This window comes from Branchiostoma floridae, chromosome 5, assembly GCF_000003815.2.
Source record: "Branchiostoma floridae strain S238N-H82 chromosome 5, Bfl_VNyyK, whole genome shotgun sequence".
In the NCBI taxonomy this organism is placed as follows: Eukaryota; Metazoa; Chordata; class Leptocardii; order Amphioxiformes; family Branchiostomatidae; genus Branchiostoma; species Branchiostoma floridae.
Window position 1 is genome coordinate 11,413,153 of NC_049983.1, and position 25,786 is coordinate 11,438,938.

A 25,786-nucleotide genomic window follows, 5' to 3' on the forward strand; every position below is an offset into this window, starting at 1 on the left:
AATTTGTAAATTAGAAAGTCCTGAGCTTTACAAAGTAGTCAGGTATGCAGTCACTGTGATAAGTGTTGATTACATGTGGGCCCCCACCTGTTCTTTATACATGGACAGTTGCGCCACATTTCAGATAATGTTAGTGCCCGCTAATTTATAGGGCGTTTGGATATAGCTGGGGCCAATAAAACACTAAATTTTATTGTTTTGTGTGCAATGAGCAAGAAGAACTAGGTTAGATGAATAAAGAAATATGAATAAATAAAAAAGACATATTCTATATTTAGTAGAGAAATTGTTTCTTGAAACTTCAATTACATAATTGTCCAAACATTTATCCCATGATTTATGGGCCATGAATGATCCTCGGCAAGCATCCGATAACTCTAGAACTTCTAATAGGCATTGATTACAAATGCTCACACATTAAAAGTTCATTCCTTACCGTGTGAATTTAGACACTTCAAATCAAAGCCCCATTTGTTACATTAGTATCACTCTAGATCAGACAGTCTAAGAATTTTGTTTGCCTCACTCTATCAAGCTTACAGGTACTTACAGGTTAAGTAGAGATTTAGAATGGCCAGGCTGAGGTGATAGGGAGGTATCAATTTCCATTCCTACCTGGGGACCCCATCTGGCCATGACCTGCCTCTGGTAATTTACCAGGTAATGCTATACCATTAGACTTGCTTGGGCAATCCTTATTACATAGGCCAGAGCCGAACTGTTAGTATTCTGGGAAACCCGTTGCGCCGAAAGCTTTGTGCTATATACAGGACTCAGGCCACGGATCCTGAGTTGAAAGCATTTCGTGATTGATGCTGTTCTGTAGAGGTACTTGCTTTGCCCTTCTAGTTCACTTTGGAGATATGGATGCTGTTTCTGTTGTAGAAAACTGGATACTGTAAATGTTGAAAATTTTTGAGCAGTGTTTTTAAGTTTGCTGTACATTAAAATTGTTTCAGTGGCAAAGATATAATACAAGGGAATTATTAATTTTCATTATGCCAGGAAATGTAACTGCAGTATTTACAGTTAAACAGCGACAGGCAAATCTGAGTTCTAATCCATTGAAAGGTTTACTGTGAGACAACTGTGCATTATGGAGCTCTATCTAGGACATGAGTGACATTTACACAGTGCTTTAAGTTAAACCCCACAAACCCCAACACAATCCAATCAAACTTCTCCCGTGTATGTAAAGCAGACTGTTTGCCTTTGTAAGTATAGGTGTTCCACTTAGATTAGGGAGGAATATCAGTTAGCATTACCAGACCTCCATCCCACTCCAAGCTAAAACAGAATTTCTTGACTGACTAATGCCAGAATAAGCCGAACTTGAGAAGAGTTAAGAAAGTATGCATTAGACAGTCAAGGATTATGCCTTACATTGTAAGAGTTGGTGTAAATGTTTTGTCTAGGTTTGTTAGAAGCCTTGGTAACTGTGTATATAACTATTGGATTTGATTTAGTATTGCTTAGAGGTCAAGGTGCTGCACTACACCCTCATAAGAAGGAGAGCATAATTTTTAAATCATTGGTTTCAGGTTGTAAATGCGTAACTGTAATTCGCACATATGTATGGAATGGGGTGTATGATTATTGCATCATTTGGCTCTTATAATTTTTATAGAATTGTACAAGTCATGGAGAGAAGCATTCTTTTTTTTGTACGTGAGAGTGCTTCAGAAAGTACTGATTTACCTGTATCAAACAGGTGAACTTTAATAGGCTCATGTTACAAAGTCACATGAATAGAAGACCACCCCTATAGGTACCTGTGATGTTTGTTAAGACACGCCCCTCTTGACTATCAATTTATCAATAATTTAATATTCAGCACTGGCTGTGCTATCTGATCAGTTCTAACATGACATTGTATGGAACAAATTTATTACTGTCTTGTGATCTAGACTTTTTTGGCAGGCTTCTTGATTAATTGAGCAGACAGCAACAATGTAGTAATTGAAATGCAGACATGAGCACTGGTTGATTTTCTGTTTGTTTGTTTGTTTATTTTGCACAAAAACAATACAAAAGTAAATAAATGTGCCGGAGGAGGGAAGAAGCATGTTGCAGAACTGAATGTGAATGTCTATGTTTAAATTTCACATTTGAAAAAAGAAAAAAATTTAATTTTCCTGCAATTGAATAGTACATTATTAGGCATCACAAGAAAGGGGGCTAGTCGGTGTTTTACTTCCACATTGATAGCATTGTTACGTTCTAAAGACTTAAATCAGCCGAATTTTTTATTGAAGTTACAAGACTTTTAACCCAGGACACCACTAAGTGTTTGATGGTGACATGGGTGACTACTCACCAATCCAATGGCCTGTTGCCAAATGGATGTCTAGCATAGCAGTGACATACATGATTTAGTTGTAGATTTAAGGCAGGGTGATTTTAGTGGTAATGTTATGAACATTGGTGAAAAGAAGGATATCTTACATTGTAAACAGAGGACAGCTACCACTTTTCCTGCACCATTGGGTTATTGGAGGTCATTGACATACATGTAAAAGTTGGTCCATTGCCTATGTATAAATTCATAATATATCATAGGTTTGTTTGCTATGGCCCCCTCTGTATCAATGTATGTATCTAAGGCTAACTTATGATGATACACATGTAATTTTATTTTTTTTATCTTAAGAGGAAATTTAAGCTTAAAAGGGGTACGGTATAATTTGTAACAAAACTTTTGTTTTAAAGACAAGAATTATCGGAAGTCTCATTATTATGATTTTAGTTGCTGCATTAATGTCCTCAGTGCAAGTCAACATTCTTGTTGTAGTCTTGACTTCCTCATACTTGCAACTACATACTTAAAGAGGTTGACTGTCACAATGGCATTTTTGCAAACAATAAAAAATTTGTTGAAGACAGTTCAAAGTCCTACCACTATGTTAGGGAGAATGCAGGCTTGTGGTAAAAGCTGACCGGGATCTGGCCTCAAACAGGTGGTGTGTTGACACAATAATGCCAACCATTCCTGAGTGTGTAGCAGAGATTCTGGGTCAAAGGTCAGCCTTGTTAACTGTGTTGATTGACGATTCCAGAAGGGACCTGTCATTCCTAATGAATGACTGGTGAGAAGACCTTTAAATTATAGATGTCTCTCTTATTAGTCTCAAGATGCTAAGTAGAATCTACAAGCAAGATCATACAATTACATCATCTTGCCTGGATAAGAATTGCTTGCAAGACTTGAAAGTGATCGTCTGTAGGTTCTTTAAGATGTTTGGATTTTCAGAAAGCTGGCTCAATCATCAATGAAAGAAAGCTTTACAGTGGTGGGGTGATTATTCACCATGTTTGCGCTAATTATCTCTTGACTTCAAACACTAGCTCCAGAAATCTGGTGGGTAATGTCATGCCCCAAATGTGTATTGGTTACAAAGTTATCTGGCACAGATAAGATTAAGTAAGGTGTATTAGATGTCTTAAAAAGATAAGGATGTCTACTAGTAGTTAGTAAAATTCCCTGAATTTTTGCCTCATATCTTGGGCAAAAACAATCTAAGGCGAAAATCTTTATCCTACAAAACGTATTACAGGTGTTAGACTTTGAGACAGTCTAGGACTAGGAGAATTGATGGAGACTTTTAAATTCAAACTTATCAGAGGTTACACCTGCTTAAGGTGGCAGTTAAGTGTGTTTGAAAGACTGAAAGGCAAATGTTGATCTATGTTAACAGGTTACTGGCTGTTACACTTTTGACCTATGGATGTACAAACACATGTGTCGAAAACTGTTCTGGCTGTTGACAGGGGTGTATCCCTGTTCCATTCACACACTGAAAGCAGGGTAACTCACATGTATTTGCTGATGTAAAGGTTGCGTACTTGTGTTTGTGGAACCAATCTAAACTATTTTCCCAGCAAATGTTTGAACAAACCCAGGGTAGAAGCTTTTTGTGTAGATTGTAGGTATAGCCTAAACATGTTTTTGAGTGTTACCAACAGTAGCAAGGTCAGTGTACCATGTATATTGAACTGCAATGTTACATATATAAACTTTGTAGTAAATAAATCTCATGGGTAAAGAAAGCATATGGCAATGCATCAAAGGCATGTGATCTGTCTTTTAAAGCACTTATATTACAATATACGTCAACAGTTACAAACTGCTATCTTTCTCACTGCCGTACCATTACTGCATTAGTAATAGTAGCCTGTCTTCAAGAACGTTTGAAAAGATAAGAATGGAAAGAAGACAAGTAAAGCTTTTGTATTGTTAGACTATTTAGAGCTGTCCTGTAAAAGATCCATTCTGATATCGTTGTCTCTACTATCATCCTAATTATCACTATCATTGTGATAATAATAGTATGTAGAAAAAGTATCTAAAAATTATTTCTTACTGTTTTTTTTTATATTTTAATTTCAGTTTGCTGAAATGATGAAATATGGCATGACAGATTTTCTGGGTTGTTAAAAAAAAATTTAATGTAATTTCTGCTTGCTACATGTTTTAGACAGATGTAGGCTTGAAAACTTGGAGCAACTCTAAGGTCTTTATGATCATGGCTGAGCTTTGTTCTATACCAGCATGTCCCGCATAATCTCCTCTGGTTACCTTTTCCTGCTTCCTTGTAATGCTAATTTACCACCTGGGACCGTCAGAGGCAGCCTGTGGCTATAGGTAAGGAGAAGACTTTCCCAGGGGCACCTGCAGCTACAAAGGTTTGGGTTCCAGAAATCACCTGCCACACATGAAAGCTGAACTGCCATTACAAAGGACAGACACTTGAAACAGGTTGGACATTAAGAACAAACAAAACATGCCACTGCAACAGTGTTCCAAGAAACAGTATAGCTTAAGGACTAACATGTACACCACGGCAGTTTCTTTTGATTGCCTTTTTTCAGTGCCTTTTAGATTTGTCTTAAAGTTTTTATCAGAAGGAAGGAAGGTCACAGTGCTAAATTTTATATTTCGGTGAAATTAATCGAAATAAGAAACTCCATGTAAGGTGTCCTCAAACATAAATTTAAGTTTTGTAGAGGTGCAACATTTCTGCGTTCTTGGGTATTTGTTTTCTAATTGATGGTAAAGTGGGATGATGGCAGCCTAATCCATGCTAATTAAGTATATATCACTGAGATGATATTTTTTTAGCAATGAGGGTGTGCATCTGATTATAATTATTGCATGAAAAATGGATTGTCTCTGTTACTAATTGTCTTATTGACAGACTGATTAGGTTGTGACATTGGGGGCAGCTCTTCATTCATTATTGATTGTCAGTAAACCTAATTCCCCTAATGTTTGTAAGGTCTGTGGGAGACAGCAGCTTCCACTCAAGTCAATAGACGTGTCAGATTCAGTTGGTTAATTCAGCCGATATGAGTTCCACATTGCCAGCAGTAATGCTCCTCATATCCCTTTTCTGGCCTCAGGTTTTGTATTGTGCTCGTTATATTTTCTTGTACGAAGTCAAGTGAAATACATAATTTTGTGTTATGTCCTGACCCATTTTCTCCTTTGTGTGATTATCATTTTTTTGCAAAATGCAACAAATTCCATCCATCCATCCATGGAGATGACGTCAAATCTTCATCTTTTTTCTGGTGAAAATATTTTGAGAATTAAAAGTGGTGGTGGGACCCCAACTGACCAATGTTAGGGACTGTATGGTACTTAGCGTGCCGGTCATGGGGGGTGGGGGTTGGGGTTGTGGGGGTGGCCTAGGAAAAAAATGTTTGACCTGGGGGGAGGGCCCAGGGAAAAATTTTAACCCGACCCTATGACGACCAACCCTACCCCCACTAAATATCCACCAGACCCTTAATATTTCTAAGCAGTCTTCCGGAATTTATCCTTAATTTGATTGTAATAATAATAATAATATCGGGTGTATTTTGCAGCCACTAGGTACCCAAAGTGTGGGTAATGAGGCTGTTTAACGTGGTCGAGGCACCTCCTCGAGCATGGGACCCCCGTTTTACGTCCCTCCTGGAAGACGATTTCGTGGAAAGCTTCGTGAGGCTACAACAATCCGGACGTCCTTGGTTAAGTACTGTCCGGACCGTGCGTTGCTTAACTACCGAAATCGAGGGATCGGGTGTACCAACGCGCCACGCGGTCGTAGCTTGCTACTTTTTAGATTGATTTTAGAATATGTGATTTATGAGTCACTGTGTCTGAAACTAAAAATGATGGCCGGAACTAAACTGTACAGCCCTGGGGGACAGCTACCTTGACCTCTGTTCATGGAGGTGAAGGACCAGTGAACATTTTGTTCTGGCCTGATTTAGGAGATAAAAGCATGGAAGGGACATTAAGGTTAACATTGCGGAAATAACATGGACTTATATATAATTGCAATGAATAATGCAGTAGAGTGAAAAAAATTATTTTCATTGCCTCGGTTGTTGATTGTGCAACATGTTCGTCTTGCATGTTTTATATTTTCTATAAACCCTAAATACATGTAACGCTAGTTCACCTTTATCCGGGGGGTGACCTTTATCCGCTATCTTTAAAAACAGCACATTTAGGTGTATTAAATCTGCAGACAGTGGTTTCAAATTTGCAATTTATTCGGTGGTTATCGCACCTGACCAGGGATTATCTCACCATATACACCTCGGGGCGGGGCATTAACCCTTTATTAAACAGTATAGGATTGCATAATGTTTACCAGGAAGCTGTTAAGAAAATAAATACAATGTATGTGTACCATGTTTATACAGACAAACAAAGCACCTGTTACAATGTTTATTTTTGGCTGAATTGCCCTGCAGCTGTACAAAAATACATAACTACCATTATCACATAATTGCATCTATTGGAAAGAGCAATTGCTAAAAATAATCCTAGCCAGTACTTGCCCCGTTTGGGTGAGGGTGTTCTATACCTAATTATTATGTGTTCCAAGGGGCTAAGTAAATAAATTTCTGACAACATTGTGTGATTGACCCAATCTTCTTGAGTTGGGCCCCATTTATGTTTCTGTACGCCTTTATTTGTTGCTGAAGAAAAGGTTAGCAGTCATTAAATGTAGATTCCTTGAAAAGAAAAATGTATCATGTCTGGAAAATTAGATCTGTAATTTTGAGTTGATTTTAGAGTCTGCCAATGTGTGTGACTCTTACAAATTTGAGAATGCCTGCCTTGACCTTCTAAAAACACTATATTTTAGAATTCGTTAGGCATACTTTCAGTTGTTCCCACCAGATTGGGTCGGCACCATACAGAGTTCGGTCTGGCATGTAGACATTATCGTAGCAGCGAGACCATTAATCATATCCTATCAAGTGTGTGAATGATGCGTTGTCCGTGATGAATCAAGAAACTGGCAATCTTACCTTAGTCTGAGTTAGTCATGATTTACGAACTTGCTGACTGGTTTCAAAATTGGTCTGCTTGTTTGTTTGTTTGTTTGTATTGTATATTGTTAACTACCTCATAACAATAAAACACTGGGTTTGCACTGAACACAACTTACAAGCTGCATATCTTGACAGTTTTATTTTATCCATACACACCAGGAAGGATGCCTACTCTTGATTGTGAGGTGGGTTCTTTCACATGCTTTTCCTAAGGGCACTAGTGTGTTATAAGTGCCTTTCACAAAGGCACAACGTTGGGGCATGTCAGCAGATTTTAAACCCAAACACCTATCTGTTTTGTTCCAAACACCTTTATCATTACACCACAGCAACCTCCAGTGATAATCTAATTATAACGTAACTGAGTCAAATTTAGAGATTCTCATAGACCATTGAAAGTTGCATACCTTTTTGATTTCCTTCTAGTTTATTGTGGAATTGGTGTAGATGACAGTTTGAGAGACTTTTTGTATTGTTCATAAAGTTTTCTAAATGTTTGCATCATTAATAATTATAATAACTACATCGCTAATAACTACAATCATAGCTACCACCATGTCATTATAGATTCTCATAAATAATATGATATAATTATGCAGTCTGCAGTTTCATAGTACTGTAAAATCACTGCTGATTGTATTTGGCAGACATGAGATTATTGCACTTACTCATGAAATTGGTTCAGATCAGCTAAATGAGGCTTTCCCAAAGGATTCCTACTGGTATTTCCTAGCAGAATCAGAACAGACTTTCTGTGGCTTTCTTTGCACGATTAGTCTGTATTGTCGGGAGCACCTGCCAGCACGATAATTACTTGGGGAACCCCCATGTTGATAGAAGTTGACTCAGAAAAATGAGGCAATCATTGTGACTCTATTTTGGGAGCATGTATTAGATTGCCTATTGTGTAAATGCTATTGAGAGGGCCAGGTCTTCCAATTGAACTCCACAGGTGGTTTTGTAGTAGATAGGTCATAACAGTTATAAACCTGCCTTTTTTTTTCTCCATACAGTTGTAGTATAGAATGTAGTCTGTCAGCCGCTCTACTTTTCGGAATAAATCAGGATAAAGCTAATAATACATCACAAAAGGCTTTTAGTCTTTGTTTACATTGTCTATTATGCCACTAACACATGGCTGAGGACGTTGAATCCAGGTTGCTTTGCCTAAAACATGTCGAATATTGGTAAAACATCCAAGAATTGTTGCCTTGACAGTTGCAGGACAAAAGACACACATTTTCAAACCTGTCCATGTGACATTATACCTTGTGGAATGTATGATTGCTGATCAGGAACAAACACAAAATGGCTGGAGAATAATGACTGTAATTAGAGCAGGTGATAATTTCCTTGAAATGCAATACTGGATTGGCACCTGTCCATATGTTACACTAGGTTTTCTAAACAGGTAGCCCTTTATGTTAAACTGTTTGCTAATAAGAGTACACCATGCATATATGCATCACACCAACATTGTATGGGGTACCTGCTGTGTTAGATATACAATGTAGCTTTGGTTGACTCAGAGGAAGAGTTGATTCATGAGACCATTCGTGACATTTGGTAGGCTATAAAACTGCATGCATAGAGTGGTCGGCATAGACAGATTTGACTGATTATGTTATGTCGATGAAGGTTAGACACCCAGTTTAAAAGATTTGTGAGGTAATCATATTTCTCAAGTAACTGACAGAACTTGGAAATTGCCAGACGTTTCAGATAGCATCTGCAGTCTTTCATCCATGGCTGTCAAAAGTCAGTGACGAAAAAGGCTGATACAGTCTGAAATGTCTGGCCATTTCCAAATCAGTTGCTTGAGTGACGGTTATGTTGGTTTTATGTAGCATTTTTTGTGGTCCACCTCTCATCAATTTTTCCAGCACATATGTAGCATTGCCAAGTGATGACATGTTTTATGAACTATGTTTTGTGTTAACTAGCTTTCAATATTGCAAGCACAAAAAAATTGTCATCCTACATTGTTTCGAGTGACAAAAAAAGAATCAAAGCATCATTTCATGCCCGGAAAGAATTAGGTGACTTTTCCTTTACAGCCTTTATATCCCTTCCTACACATTAGTGGGAAGTTGGTGTTGCCTTGGTGATCCATGTGACACTATTCAGGCATCTGCCTTCATCCCAGCAGGAGTCAGGGAAAAGTGTTTCCGTCTACGTGCCGACTGGCACAGGAAGGGTCTCAAGTTTGATGGTCTCAGTTGTTATGCCGCCAAAGATCTTCTTGGAAAGAGAATGAAGTTTGCAATATCTTGTGTAGGCTGCAACCAACTTTAAGAACCAAAAGATTCAAGTTAGCCTTGAAATGTTGAATCCTGTTTCTTTGCTTACTCTGTTCACATACATTCTCGGAAATCAATTTTTATCTAACAAAATTTACACTTCTAAGTTAACATTTTGGCCCAGTTTTGTTAGTGATTTATGCATGACATTACCAATGGTGTCTGTGTCTGTGGCTAGTGAAACTTGGAAGGGAAAAGGCTTCTAACAACTGCCATTTCAGCACTCAGAACAGTTCCTTTTGAAATAAAACTTTTCCTCCCATAGCTGAAGGGGGAATGAGATATATGCTTTCTTGAAGTTTCTTTCTTTTGGGAAATTGAGACCAAATTTAATACAGACCCAGAGGGCACCATACTATGATGTTGGCAAATTGTAGGAAAATTGCCATGCAATTTGTCACGCATCGTCAAAAGGCTTTCCTTATTTTTGCTAAGGCCATTTTTAAAACAGGAAAGGTACTCAGTGCAAGAAACATATGTAGCATATATGGCTGCTAGTGCTACACATACATTTTGGTCCTTTCAGAACATTTCACTTGATGATTGTATCTGCTAGAACACTGTTGGAAACCATAGGGAGGGGAATACTTTATGTATTTCTATTTTCAAACCCCCATGGTCTGACCCTAGTACTTCCTTTTTCTGCATGCTAAAAAGAGATGGATGGAATGGTAGTAGCCATTATCTGATTACTTTCCAAGTGATTTAATTCGGCACTCTTCCCATTAAGGGCTGAGAGTAAGCCTGGAAGATGGACAGCGCCTGATAACACAGACACAAGATCCTGAGCCTCATGGTGCCCAGGCTGGAAATAACACTTTATTGTGGAGACCAATGCTATACTTTAATGTTGCGCCATTCTACTGTGATCTGGTATTATATTGTATATCACTGATTTTTTTATCAGGCATGCTAGAAAGCTGTGAACTAGACATCCACAAATATCCTTTTGTCCATTTGGAGTTGGGCTGTATTGCTGAATGGTGAACAAAACTGAGACGGAGAATATATCACATGTAATGTTAAAACTAAGTGAAAACTATGAAATATTTCCTGTGATATTTGAACTCCAGACCTGTATTCCTGCAGTGCTTACAGAATGCACTGCAACTCAAGACATGTAACGTTACATGTCCAGAATTGCAATTTGGCTGAGGCGTGTCTATAATCATGTTATATGCTATAAGTTAAGTGTATTTATTTTCAAGAAGGTAGCATATCTAACAAATAAATTGGATGTACTGTAATTTGAAATGTCTAATTGTGTATTTAGTCCATGATATTGAATGGAGAATACCCGGAAAAAGGAAGTCCCCATGGATGTACAGAAATAACTTAATGGAAAGATCAGGCCTAGGGAAAAAAAACGTTGTGTTTCCCTACCTACCCTAGAAAAACCTACCGACCCTAGACTTTGTTTTGGGTGGGCAGTGGAATCACATACAGTACTTTCCAGTTACAACTTTTATTTAGCCTGCTTCCTTATTCAAGTAAAATAAATTGCTTGACCTATCCAATGAAGAACAAATGTATCCACAATTTGTAACCATTATGCACAAAATTAAAGTTTGGCATCAAAACAGTTTAAGTGTCCTCATGCATTCCAGGTTTAATTTGTTTAACTGTATTACATCACTTTAGTTTTGGCAAAAGCCTTTAAAAAAAGAGGTAACCCCTACCTAATGACCCTGATTTTTTCAGGACTGAAACAGGAAACACAACATTTTTTCTCAAGGCCTCAGCAGTAGAAAAATCAACATTAAGTTATACAGTTATTAACGGCCCCTTTCAATGGTGCTGGTATCACTGCTAAAAGGAAAAGGTGAAAATGGCCCTTAATCCCCAATTGTACCATTTATGTATCCTGCATTATATCAATAATTCAATTATCTCCACGAAACAGGACCTACTTGTACATGTAAGTCTGCAAATGCAGTGTACTCAATCTTATTCCAAAGGCTGATCGATTGTGCAGTGATTACGTCTATTATGTCCAACCTAGCAACACTAAATTAACTTTAGGAAAGTAGGCCTCCTGTGAAAAAGCAGACATAATTATTGTGGCAACATGCTTGTATTTGCATACTAGGCCTGTGTACTGTGGCATGGTAGTGAGGAAATAGGGTTTGAATTCAGGGTGTTTCTGTGTCACTTGTTGAGCAAGTTTGATGTTTGCTCGCTCCCTTTCTTTGCCGAGTGTTTTTCTTTCTCCAGTCTTTGCACAGGAACAGCAGGTAACAGATTGTGTGGACATGAAAACAAAAGGTCTCGTGATCCTGCAACGGCCCCTTTCAATGGTGCTGGTAGGCCCTTTTCTCTGCACATTATGTAGCCTAGCAAACCAATATGTCTATGGCATTCATGAATGAAATGGATACATGTTGCATCCGATTTCGTCCGAAGAATGGCCCTACCTGTTCTGACAAAGCAGCCACAATATAGGGATAATGCATACAGGCATTGCACCCTGACCTTGATAATGATACCTTATTTTTCTTGTATGCGGTGTCAAGGTTTAATGCCGGGCTTACAGCTAGTAATCTGTCAAAAGAATGGGAATGGTTCTATGTTGTCTTATGTTTGCTTAGACGGGCACTTGTTGTGCATCAAGCTGAAGTAATGACCTGAAGTAACCCCTAGCTACACAGAGTACTGCAGCTCTCATCAATATTCCCCAGCAAAACATTGAGTGTATAGCACTTTGGGATCTTATACCTTAGATTACCATTGGACAGTTCCATGGCTTTCTGAGTCCTGAAAGATGACAACTATGGTGTGCACTACCTGGATTGGATCATTATTGGGGCATAGTAAATTCTTTAACATTACAATGACATGGCTATTATTGTATTAATAAGCCAAACCTTCTCCACTATAGGCGGTGATCACTTTAGTAACCAAATTGGATTGGTGCTGATTTCTATGATTTTATGAGTGTGTGATGAAAAAAGTATAATCTAAAAGACAGCAAAACAGACTCATCAAAAGGTAAAAATCTTGTTCTTTATCTACAAATACTTGACATTATTTACTTATTCTTGTTTAGTGATCTGTGACCCGTCCAAGTTTTGGTCACTCATCAGTGGCAGTCTGAAGTAGAAAGGGAGTGTAAGGACAAGCAAGGTTAAACCTGCTTGTTCCAGAAATAGATTCTGTCAACAGCTTGGTAGCTTTCAGGTCATGTTGTGACCTAGCTTTAGCTGTGGGCTGGTATATTTTTGGAAGACTCCATGTTTAGAAATACAAAGCTCTGCAAGTAAGTCGATGCAATGTATAGTAAGTTAGACTTACATTTTAGGGTAGACATCACGATGCATGCCCACATAGAAGTCAAAATATTTGTCCTGCCAATATATGGCAATGTGTTTTAGTTGTTTAGGCTACATTGTACAAAAAAAATTGGTCAGTAACTGATCAACGAGAACACAAGTTGACTGCTGAAGTTAGAGATTATTTCAAAAGAGGTGTCCATTCCTGTGACAGGGAAGCGTGGCGGACAAACATGCACTGCTATTTTGGGCTGTCCCCCTTTTGTGTGCTCATCATTACAACAACAAAAGGTGTCCTTAAAAGTTCCCTGAATACTTCCTTATTGTATCCAAGCCACACACAATGTACAGTGTTGATGGACATGTGGATCAAGTTACAGAGTGTATAATTAGCTGAGTCACCTGGCTTACCCTGCATTCCACTTTGTACATCCTCACACTTATTCTTAAACTTTAAGTATTACTAAGTAGTAAAGCAAATAAGGGTATACTTAATGGGAGGTTACAGTCTGCACCTCTGTGTACTTTTCTTGGTGGTTTAACCCAGTGTGTCATGTAAATTCTGCTTAATGTGTTCTAAATTTGATATTTTTATAAAACTGTTATCTGGAAATGGGAGCCAGCGGGCACATTTAATTTTTTAAGTATGTAATATCCTTTTTTAATCACAAGGGAAATCTCCCAGTATTGCTAGGATCTAATCTGGAAGCCTGGATTAGGAGTTGATGAAGAGGAATCCTTGCAAAATCCTGATAGCTGGCACAAACACATTGGGATCAGGCAGTTATAATGTTTCAATTATCTTAATGCATTCTGCCAGTGTTTTCACAATGAACAACTTACCTCTGCAATAACTAGGCATGGTGGAATTGTACCATGTTGCTATTGATAGCTACAGGTTTGATAATGATGATGATTACCATTGATAGCAGTAGAGTGTGGAGAAGTCTACAGTCTATTGAAAGTAGAGGCTTATGCAATGTACACCCTGTCATTTGACTCAAAGGTAGATTTATCTGACAATGTCTGACCATTTAAATGTGCTCAAGAGAAGCCACCCCTTATTTCAATGGTAGGTAATTTTATTTCACAGAACAGCCTCAGCACAACGTTATAATATAGTCTAGATGTCTATCGCTGTGATGTACACTGTGCATTATATGTAACGCTACTTCACCTTTATCCGTAGGGTAACCTTTATCCGTTCTTTTTACGAACAATGTATTTAGGGGTATCAAGTCCACAGATGGTGGCTTTAAACTGCAATATTTTGAAAATATTACAATTTGAAACTACCGTCCATCGACTTGATATCCTTGGAGACCCTATTTCGAAGCACAACGGATATAGGTTTCCCCATGGATAAAGGTGAACTAACGTTATGTCATGGCATAAATCTGCTGAAATATTTTGGTAGCAAGCCAAACTCAAACCTATTTGCTTTTTAGATGAGATTTTCATGTCTCAGTCTTTTTAACGTGATGCCATTAATCAAGCAATCACATTTTAAGCATGTATGTTGCCAGACAAGCACTTGATTACTAAGTAATTTTCCACCCTTCCAGTTTACATTGTGGATCTGATTATCAGCCCTCAGGCTGCTTTTAACAGTTTAGCTCTGTTGTCATGGATACTTAGTCTTTGTTATAACTGTTTGTTGTTACACATGTCCTCAAGGCTTGCAGATGTCCTGTATTCTATAAGACTAAACCTTGTGATAATCTCTTCTGCAATGTAGACAATGCTTTATTAATGCTGTGGGATTAAAAAATCGCTAATCTAAAGATAGATATTAGATATTTTGGAAATTGAATGTGCCAGCCAAGTCCAGATTCTTTTGTTCAAATCTTTTACTGTTTTCAGTTGGAATGAAAATAAATTGACAATGACATTCTGCATACCACCCTGTCCGTGGTACTGAAATATAGCAATTTATTCATAAATTATGAATTGAATATTCTGTCCTCAGAAATGTTCCGTTATATCCAGTGAGAGCTGCAATTACTGAAAACATGTCTTTTCCCTCCCAGCAAAACATGTATAGTTAATGATTTATAAATTGTGTAATAATTTTGTTACCACTACTTAGCGTAAATGGTATGGTTGTTTGAGGCAGAAAAAACAGAGAACATGAACTGACATGTACCACATGTTTGTTTCATGGAAAACCATCTGCTCTCAAGTAAAACCACAGCCTGATTTGTTATAGTCAGGTGTCTGAAGGCTATGGGACTAATTCAGGACTATGTGCCGCAATAAGAGCATTAAACATTTGGCCATCAATAAGTAATGAACCAAATAAAACTCCATGGATTTTTTATAAAACTTTTCAGGTGGTACCAGGTAATTTGATAATTGTGTAACCGTAGTACTTTGAATTAAGAAATTGTATACAGGGAATTCAATTTCCCAGTTGTATTCAACCATTGTGTAAGTGGGGCTTTATTCAGGCCATAACAGAACCAAAGTGGCACTTAACAGCCCAAATCCACTGAAGCATGAGCTTTAAATGGTAATTGGGAGACAAATAGTTTCTTCAGAGAATAGCCAAAGTAGGGCAATTGCAGGGATTTGAATTAATAAGATATATAGACTGTCTCTAATTCTGGAGCATTTGGCCAAGTAACCCACCTTTCTAACTTGAACAAAACCATGAAATTTGCATGTGATGGGCTCTTTTCCATTGACAAGATGCAATAGGCTTATAGTTAGAATCATATGACGAAATGTTCTAGATTTCTGTTGCAAGCAACATTACTGTTCATTTCTACATAATATACTCTGAGAAAGATCTTTTGTAGAGCACAAACGTTTGCAAAAGTTACATGACAGAAATAGAAGAGCTGCTTTAATTAAGCTGACTTCTAAACTCAAGTTTCAAAGTGCAGAACCCATATCTTGTATCACAGAGTCAGCTTTAAAGTCCAACCTGGGATTTTGTGGCATTGTTTGTACCGTACACCCTACGGAGTTCTTTCCTGCCTTTGTAATATAGTAGTCTTAATGTCGTGCCTTTTCTTTTGCCCAGAACTACAGTTACTATTACTTTTTGGCAATCCTTTGACTTATAAAGAACAAGTAGTTCGTCACTTATGGGGTTACATCAGATTTGGGAACAGGTGCATGTATGTACCAATTTCTTTGACCCAGTAAAAGCTATGATTTCACCACTTTAAGCTACAACAGAACCAGGAGTGTTACTGTTGCTCTGTCCCATTTTCATCTTGATGGTCAGGGACAATGGTTGCTTCCTACACCAGCTTCTTCCATCCTTCCCTGTTCTCTGCATGCCAGTAACTTGCCTGTCCAGTCACTGATGTGCAGTGCAGACATTAAATGTTCATCTGAAATTATCCAAAAGTTCTATATGCTGTCTGCAGTCATCTCAATCTGCAGTATCTATATGTTAGCAATCAGCAACTCTGGTTTTTAACCCAAAGGCCAAGGTTGTAAAAACCTGGCTGTCAAAGCAATAAAAAGATAAAATATATTGCTAAAAGATTGATGATGATGGCGCCAATGAAGACCTTTACTTCGATATCAGTCGCCCTTGCTATCAGAGTAACATCAGACGAATTGCAAGGCATTAGCACAATGCATATGTGGACAAATTAATGTGCAGACTTTCATATGGTTTTATCTGTAGAGGCCACATCAAATGGTACAGGCAGTAGAGAACTGAATATGTTGCAACAGGGAGACTGATACTAAATGAATTATAAGGATTACTTTTTTACAGGATGGGTTTTACCCATCACGGCATTGAAACGATGTCTAAAACTCTGTATGTCACCCAGGGTGATGGGTTCTATTGAGTCTCGTCCAAAGAGAACCAAGCAAGAATAGATTCTGATGCTGATATGATAGAAGTCCATTTGAATCAGAGTATACCGGATGAATAGACATTCAAATTCCTGCATGCACAGTATTAGATTTAAATCTTCCAATTCTGGATATTACCCTAGGCATTTATCTTTTATCAGACATTGAGCTGAATCAGATGCAGCTACTCCTATCTATAGGGTCCATGATAAACTGTGTGAATTTATGAATATTTCTGGGGTGTGTAATTAAGTGTTAAACCATTCCTTTAAGCAAGTAGATGTAAAGTGGATAAATCCTTTAGGTGACTGACCTTGTGGTGGCATTAGTGGTTCAGTGGTAGAAAGATGTTGGTTTGCTCGTCTACCAAGACTTTTTTGCCATTTCCATACTCTCCGTCCTTTACCTTTTACTTCTTTAGCATCAGCTGAGCTAATGATTTTCCATGCAGTTTACAGCATTGCTTGTTCCAGATGAGAAGCAGCGCTGCCATTACCTTGTAGACAGTGCGCCCTTTGAGTCTTGGATCATTTCCAACTGGTGTAATTTGACTCCAATGCAGAGAAATTATGGCCAGTTATGACATGTTCAGTTGAAAGAAAACTGTCTCGGAGTGTCTCCTCTGTAGATACCTGGATATCTTAATAGTTTCTCCACTAATCAAGGCTTGCAAAACTTTAGGCTACTCTAAAAGCAAATTTGCAAGATGCAAAACGGTACAGAGCTTTACCTCTTCATCTGTGCTGACAGCTTATGTTGGCAACAATGATAGATGAGGGGTGAAGAGAGATAAGCCTGATGCGCTTACAAGCATCAGCAGTTGATAGGTCTTATCCCCAAACTGCAATCTTTCCCAGTGCTGATGGATGCTTGGCTGTGGCAAAATTACAAAAACTATTATGCCTGGTCACAAAGCACACAACCAAAGTGAAGGATAGTTGGTATTTGTTCAAGTTGCCACTTATACACACTCCCCCAAATGTCTAACTTGTCATCTAACTACTTTCCATCTTTGAAACTTTGTGCAGTTAGCATTTTGATGAGACAGCATCTAAAAAGTACAGAGCATAACTGTGAATTATTTGACATCTACTTGAAAGCTTGCTAGCAGCAACTGCGCCACATGTGCTGTTCATCCTTCTTTAACATGTCAAATTATCCTTAATTACTTTTTTTTTTTGTTATCTCGTTCCTGATTCTGGTTTGTTCTTCTCTTCCTCTCTTTTTGTTCTGACGGCAGTTGCACTGAGCAAGAGCAGTGAGTGATGATAGGTTTTAGATAATCTGCTCATAACCAGATAAAGTTGCCTATTATCGTCCACAGTTAATATCATTAATCCCAACAACCTGTTCATCATAATGTCAGCTACGCACAGATATTGCAAAGTTGGAAATGTTCGGTCATCATAGTAATTTTAGAAAAGTGTGGAGCCAATTTTCTCAATTTCAGTATTATCTTGAATCCTAAAATTACCTCAAGAGTGTAGAAGTTGTTTTCAAGCACATACTGAGTTGAATAATGAAATTAGACCATAGTTACCTACTGGTTGTGTAATAAGAATTCTCCTTCAACCTATATTCTACCAACCTGATGAAACTATTTTCGGAAGTACATCATAGTTGTTTGTGTTATACTGAATCTCAAGATGCAAGGACAAATCGGCACATTTTCTTGTTTTAAGATGAAGGCAGTGTTAATGAGTGCAGATTCAACAAGTACAGAGATGAGTGCTTGCTTATTAGCAATTAGTATTGATTCCTCTTGCACAGGTGAACTCAGTCTTGACTTGTCTCTTATTTCTGCGTCTTCAAAGTGTCTTTTGCATGCATTCTTATTAGCCTTGAACACAGGAATCCTTAGAAGTGACATAATTGGCTGTACTGGGACAGTTCTCCCAAGCTGACCATCAAGCAATGCTCCCTCATTGCTCATTAGCTCATGTCAGGATGTTGAATTATGGGGGAACCAACAATTTTTTGAAGCTGCATTTGTAGCACCGCCATTGACTTGGACCTCTTGATATTGACACTCAGAAGAGCAATATCTTGTTACGTATGCAGGCTGTATGGTTTCTATTGTCCTGTGGGTTTAAAAGAAGGCAGCTTTGAAGTTCTTGAAGAAATATCGATGGTCATTATTATTAAGTTATTCTATTTTGATGGCATATGGTTGCTTTTACTGCCCAATGCTGGGAATTTCTGTGGTGTATCCTGCCATGATATTGTGGTTGAAATACATGCCTTACATTAGAATGGTGGTGCATGTGTGTGTATTGATTTGTACTCAATATGTCAAAGCCCATAGGAAAGTCAAAGTCACCATCAAAACCAGTGCTATTATTTTGTTGCATAATTGATGATATTGCTGCAATTGAGTCATATTTCTAAAGCGATTGGTCCACTCCCATTTACAGCTGACTGAAGTAATGTCACACCCAGTGAGAATGTGTGCAAACATAGACTGTATGCTTGAGTCTAGGTTTACCAGGTTGGTCATGGTATCATGGATCTCTACTGTTATGGCTGGTTGGCCTGCCAAGGTCACTGCCGTCATATATTTCCCATGGTAGATGTGAATTATTAAATCCACAGAGCGTGACATGATTGATAGAGGAAGGATTATATTCATATCAGAAATGATACACCCAAGTCAACCATGAATGCAAACCACATGTGGGTAGTTGTTATTGCAATGTCTGTTGCCGCGGAAAGTTATCCTAGCTTTGACGTCATCCGGTACGGACATTTTTGTTCAACGTACTGCAGGATCCTCTTTGAAAGCTTTTAAGTAGCCTATTAGTCAAAGGCTTTGTCTTGTTGAGTGGAGCAAAATCATTTGATTGGCTCTGAGCTGTTTGAGAGGAAGTTATGCTTATGGGTGTTATGAAAAGGATAGGAAAGTTTTTATGTTATGGCTACATTGTATATTAACAGCTTGGCAGTTTATGTGATTTAGACCAGGCAACAAACTGAACTGAGAAAATATCAGCTGCCTCTTTTGTTGTTAATGTATTTGTGACATAGAAATCGTAAGAGGCAGAAAAAGCTTTGAATGTTGAGGAAACATTAACTCTCATGATTCCACTGGGTGCCATAATACCACCACATCAAAAAAAGATGTTGCTATAGAGGCCTTCTGAAGACTGTCTTGAACACCTTGATACCTGAAGTGTTTATACCTCAGGATTACTGATGGTTCATTGGTACATCTGTTGAAATTCTTTTAAATCCATGTATTTTTCTTATCTGGCAGTATTACTATTATGATATCCTGTGGAATTATTTATGAAGAATATCCATACATTCAGCACCACGGACAGTGCATGTTCTTATGTCTACTTCTTGCATGGCAAAAGATTATGATAATAAACTACAGTTGTAACTGGAAAACAGGCATTATCCAAGTATTACTCTTTGACAGTGGCAAAAATAACCCACATCAACGAGTCTTTAAACATATTTATATGACTGTATACAGTATATATGTCATATTTTTTCTATCACAAACTACAATTTTTTCTTTCCTCTTCTACTCCATTCATTAATGGCTCATGAAGTGTACACATGCCGTTCAAATCATATTCAGCTGCTTGTGACAGCCAATCATTGGCCTTGCTCCCAACTGCAGGTAGAAACACCCCCCCCCCCACAAGAATGAAATGCCCTTCTCTATAGGGATTGCTGCTGGCTTGCAGGTGAATGGAACTACATGTAGTACATGTGTATGTAAGAAGTGATTGATTGCACCCAATGCCGTTATCAGCTTTTTTGCCATCAAGACTCATCCCTTTAACTCCCTAAAAATGGCTTTATTACTTCTACAATCACAACTTCGTATGGGCTGTACGTCACAACATCTTTATTCACAGGCAACACGTCTCTGTTACATGTACATGTGGGAGGGGGAATCCCTCTTTGGGGTATAAATGCAATTTAGGTGTGGTTTAGCATCTTGATGAGCAGTGAGCCTGGGGAAGATTGCATATTAAGTAATTATTCTTTGCCAAGATTATGAAACTGCAGGCAAGTTCTCTCCTTATTTCAGTCTGATGAATGCCACTGGGATTTGTTGTATCAAAAGATTTTCCATGTTATGTAGAACGTGAGTGCACATCCTTTAACCAGCATTGAAGGCCTCCCCTATAGCATTCAGTAATCACATTCCCTAAGTACAGTATTTGCAATCATAGCTGTACATGTTTGGCAGTGTGGATGTGTGGGTGATCTTTCAATCTTAGTTTTCCCGTCTTTACAGCCTAATGAAATGTCTTTTAATTCGTTATCACGCACTTCCTGTGGTGAAAAGGGAAATTTGCCATGGTGTTCCATTGACGTAAGTCAGGACGTCATCTTAATCAAAGCACAGAAAGACCTGACGGATAAATTTCACTTATAGTATCAGCCAGGTTTGACCTCTAGCTAACAAGTTGGGCAAATGTCAGCCGTATCCTCCATTAGTGAGCATGTGAGAAGGACGTGTGACATTGAGAAGTGGACAATGGTTCCAATTATTCATGGTCTTGGGACGGGTCTGCAGTGTTTGATTTACGATAAACCGTGAAAGGCCCTTTATTGTTTAACAGGTGTAGGCAAATCTATCTGTCATCTTTATGTATATGTTACCTGTTACAAGAGGGTCACTAATGGTTATGTTGCCAAGGGATACATTTAATGTTAATGCATTTTGTTTGAGCACATAGGTGGGAATTCTGCTCTCAAATGATATATCCTAAGGTTTAAGTAGTAGGTATATATAAGGTTTAAGAAGAAAAGTGGATGGGACTGAACCCTTTATATTTTTAGCTAGAGGTCAAACCTGGCTGATACATATGTAATCCTCTGTTCAGGTATTTGAATGTGCATTTGTGAGATGCACAAATTGCTCAGATTTTTATTTAGAAAAGGAAGCCAGTGACAGGGCAAAGACAACAAATTGATTGACCATGCTGAATTTCACGAACTCAACAGTTTTTAGATCTTAATCAACAGAATGAAAATAAATTCAAAGCATCTATGGTCTTTGGTATGAATGAATGAAAGAAATGAAAAAACAAGGGAGTCCAAAATTGTTGGAACTGGAATGATATATCTTGTAGCAAATGGTTATGGTTCTCAATAGTAAAAATGTATACAGAGAAAATACCCCGCTGTATTGCTTTCTGGTTATTTGGACAGTATCCAAGTCCATGTCTTGTTTAAAAGTACTGTAATGCCAATGCCAGCTGAGACTCATTACGAAACACCTGAGCCATGTGCACATAGCCGTGACCTTGTCATTAGTTTAACTATCTCAGGCTCTGAACAAGCCTAGGGTTCTGAAGCAATCAATCAAGGGATAAAAGCATACAGGGAAAGGAATTTTTCCTAGTCTCTATAGCTAGACTCTCATAAGCATTGACCATTGCTAGATGTGATCCGTCCTTAATGAGACAAAAACAGTTTCTGTTTTATTCTAAGTTTGGCATGCTTTTGTCTTGCCTGTACATGTATTTAAGAGCAGGTCAATAAAATTCCAATATTCATTCTTGCAGCTAAATCTTTCATACATGTATTTCTAAGGGAGGTAACAAAAGTACACATTTGATGGCAATCTACTGTACGTCTTAAAACGTTTGCTGTGGCTTTATTTTTGCAGTTTTTACAATGAACTCTCCATGAGAAGTCTGTGACACTGCAAATATGTATTTTTCCAATGTATTATGACTGTAGTACAGAATTTTTTCGACCACAAACTAAGATGTCACCAAAATCTCCTTTCTCTCCTACTGCAAATTAAAACCATTGGGAAAGTAACTGAGTAGATCATTAGACCTAAACCCATACATTAAAGGAACATGGATGGATATGAAATATTCTTATAGCCTTTTTCTAGAGGTCTCCACATAGAAACCCCAGTTTAAGGTGTAGTTTGGTTCGACTTGTCCTTTGGGCAGAGCACATAAACCCAGACTGCTGATCTTGAAATGGGTCTTATGACAGATGCTGGGGATGAAAATGACATCTGCACCACTGCAGAAAATCCCTTTAGGTACTGAAGAAATACCCGTGGACGGCATTAAGCCTCATCCCCCTGCCACCTGCACCAATAGAAGACCAAGTTACAGGAAAGAGTGGGTGTCCATTGCAATGTGCACACAATCATTTTCAATCAGTGATCTTAAGCCAGATTTAGTGGTATGCGTGGGGAATGACAATGTCTCAAGTGTTGCTTGGTTTCTTCACCCTCCATTGCTTTAGTTGCTGCTGCTGTTGGTTGCATTGTATGTGAAGCAAGGGCATGGTGATACTACACCAACTTCATAGTACTGTGTGACAGGTTTCCTAGCTGGCTGTATGAAAAGCTGAATGAAATGCTGTACAAGTTTTATTTCTCATTATGAAAAACAATTTCAAACTGGTGTATGACAACAGTTTTGATGTCAATATGCTTTTTACTTATTTAGTTGAGGTGTCAAGCAGTTTAAGGCACTAATATAGACATTTGAGATAAACCATTGATAATATATTTGATATATCTAAACAGTAGTAATTCTTTTCATATCACAACTTCTTAGTTTTCCTGCTACGATTTGATCTGTGTTCTGCAGCTGCATTCGTACACCATCATACAATGTAAACTTGATTTTATGTATTCCTCCCTGGCAAAGAAAAATACATCGTATCATTTCCATTACATGTACATGTATTTTTCCTGGCTCTCAGCAGTCCATGCCTCAACATGTGTCTGTTTGTCAAATAACTTGCCATGTTATGGGTTTACGACAAATAGTAACTGTATTAGCCTTTACATGGGGGAGCAATACTTGTCTCGAATGTTAGAAGTTTCATGCTTGATATGGTAAAGATGCCTGCTGGCCATTCTGTTCTCAGCAAGTTTTTGACATCAAGTATGGCAGGTACAGTATTCACTTGGCCTTCTGGAGACAAGGAAGGAAATTGGCTGTCCAAGAAAATTGCAGGGAGTGCGGAAAGTCATTGAGATTGACCCCTCTGTTATCCCCTGCAGCTCATCCTGAATTCAATTCCTCTAAATTGCGCAGTTCCTGCCATTTCAGGCTCACGCAGCGCTGTTGGAAGATGAAATGCCTGTCAAATCCACGTCACTGTTGTGCCTGGATCAACCATCCACCACATTGTGAGCCTCCCTATGGAAATAACTAACATGCAACAAACCGGAAGGGGCCAATACAGACATGTAATGCATTAGAATTAACCTATAGACAAGTTAAGAACCAGTACTTGCATCTATACCACCTTATTACACATTCCGATGGCTTATAGCTATGATGATGGGCTACAGTGTATTCTAATTTGGTAAGGTCAAACTCAATAAAGTATAAGTCAGACCTGATATAAGGTGTAAATTTGCCACCCAAATGCCAGAAGCCTTACAGGACCCTAATTCTCATAATTTGAGGAAGATGTTTAGGAATGAGTTAGGGAGAAAATGAGTTAAAGTCAAATTGTTCGCAAACTTTGTTTTCCTTTGACCAACAAAAGTTTTAATTTTTGATTAAATTATATTACATTTTAAAAGTCTCTCTGAGGCCTTTATCAAGAGCTGTAAATAATTGGCTCTCCTCTAAAATGTAGAAGTCTCTGGGTCTGAATTTATTGGACATTTGTATTCATGACAGTTGCTGTATTGCCATGCATAGGACGCATGTGACTCAAGCCAAAGGGAAATCCCACTTAAGTACTGGCACACCAGAGAAATACTGCTAGTAATTGTTCATATAGTAGTGGATATTGATGACTGCCATGTTCCTAGCAACTCCAAAGCTTTATTGCCTGCTACATTTTCATCCGGAGTGCTTGAATACGTGAGTCCTGTACCGCTGAAGGCACAAGCAGTTTATGGCAAAATAAAAGCCAACCAGTTGACAAGCCATGAGGTGCACCAGTCACCCACTCCATCTTAAAGCAACTTTTTTCCACAAGATGTTTGAAGAATACTTAGCACTGACTGCAGATTGGAATAATGTGTTTGGGGAAAATGTCATTGTGGGGGTGTGAGTAGGTGGAAAAGACTGCAGTTGTATGTTAAGAGTAACTTCTAACATGTCTTCTTAAGATGTAGGATGTAAATGTGCGCGTAACGTGGGTGGGTGTAGGCCGTTACGGACTCGGGCTTTGATAGAAACGATGACAAATGTATCTCCTCTGGTGCTTAAGGCAACAGAGTTGTCCAGCATGAGGAAGGATGGCCATGATTTAGTGTGGGTGTTTCCTGGAATGAGGGCAACATTTACGGTGATATCCAAGTTGAATCCATGGCCTTCAGCACCTACATGTAGGACGGAAATGTTGCAAAAGCAAAGTACTATGGGCTGTCTTTCTATCTTTAGAAGAGATATGCTACCTTTTGTTGAACATTGTGTCTAAATGTAAGTACTGTAGTGACAAGTCAAAGGCATATTCAAAGGCCTTTTATCTGATAGAAAAAGATAGCCATATTTCATTCTCATTCAACTTTATTCACCGGTTGCTGTATTCTCCCTTCACTGTAGACATTTTGGTGCGTTGCATTTAAGGTTCCCTTTGTGAGCTTAAGTCCATGACATTTATTTGGTACGTCTTGATAATCATGTGTAATTGTGGCCTTGGATATTTCTTTGAACATTAGTGGATGTATCCAAGGTGCTGAAACTCTTGCTATTATGCACATGATATAATTATGACTATTGTCACTCAGAATTTGGTATATTTAGTCAAATGAACAATATGATATCCAAAAATAGTAGGTAGCAATTCTTCTTAGTAGCTCAATGAGATTGCTATTTCACCCATGTCATAAATCAATGGCTTAGATGAATAGATTTTCAACTAGGATGAAAAATGGAGAGATGTACACCATAGTGTAATATTGCTTCAATGTGATTCATGGCCTACTTTAACAAAGTGAATACACAGGATTTTTGCACATGGGAAACAATAGATGTGATTGTGCTGTACAAATTATCATTTTTCTTAGGTTTATAGCAGTCTATGGTATTTTTCATTTTTTATTTACTACATTCAACATTTTCAGGATATTATTGTTATTAATTGCCATGTGCC

At 38.2% G+C, this 25,786-nt stretch overlaps 1 protein-coding gene across 1 annotated transcript in view; it reads left to right on the forward strand.

The window, feature by feature from the left end:
* Positions 1–25,786, forward strand: part of LOC118415633 (calcium/calmodulin-dependent protein kinase type 1D-like) — a gene marked incomplete in the record, with an annotated part of 46,287 nt that overhangs the window by 2,373 nt on the left and 18,128 nt on the right.